Genomic DNA, 939 nt, shown 5'->3' on the forward strand with positions numbered 1-939 from the left:
CTCATTGCCATCCTCTAGGCTGTCTTTGGCGAGGAGGGCCCCTGCGGAATCGTGGTCTATAACCTCGATACATATTCTGTCTCACTTGTCTGCCTTGTTCTCCTGCACCTGGCTGTCAGCACCCTCCATCCCTTCTCCTCGCACAGGAGGGTTGGGGTGCTGTGGCCGACGCCCCTGGGGTCTCCGCATGCAGTTAGGTGGGCACCTTCGCCTGCGGTAGGGCCAGCGTGGCTGGGCCTGGCCTTGGGGAGAGCTCTCCATCCCTCATTCTTTTCCCCACTCTCGCTATTCTGGTAATTCTGCTGATAATTGCGTGGAGGACCCCCACGACGTGGACAGCGTCTATAATGGTTACGGTCTGCTGCGTATTTACTGCCTTGAGCTGCAGCTGCAGAGGGCCTGTGACATCCGCTGCCTCCGCACCCTTGTCTCCTTCAACAACATCCAACTGCGCAGTCTCTCCATCTCCTACACTGCGAAGGTCCTTCCTGGGGTTCTTCTTCTTTAGGGCAGTCTGGTGTACAAATACATCTTCCTTGGTGTCATTCCTGTTGATGAAGCCATACACGTTTCTTTCTTTTTTTTTTTTTTCCATAATTTTATTGAGAAACAAATAGTCATGAGACAGTTTCAAATCAAATTAGTAGGACAGTTTCAATAATTAACGCGTTGCATACTCTCTTCCTAGTGGTTATTTGTTGTACAAGATGCAGACATGCTATCCTTTTTACAAACACTATTAGAACAAATCCCTCTATTCATTGAATTAAGAGAATGTAGCTGTATATCTATCCTGACCACTTTGAATACACAGATACAAAATGGACATTCATCTGTATCCCCTTTTTTGTTTAGTTCCGTCATTTAAATATTATAGGTGTGTGAACTCAGCAAAATATTCCAAAATAGTCCAGCAGTGCATAATAGTATTGGGTCTTC

The sequence above is a fragment of the Octodon degus genome, unplaced genomic scaffold (assembly GCF_000260255.1).
Source record: "Octodon degus isolate 3935 unplaced genomic scaffold, OctDeg1.0 scaffold00239, whole genome shotgun sequence".
Lineage (NCBI taxonomy): Eukaryota > Metazoa > Chordata > Mammalia > Rodentia > Octodontidae > Octodon > Octodon degus.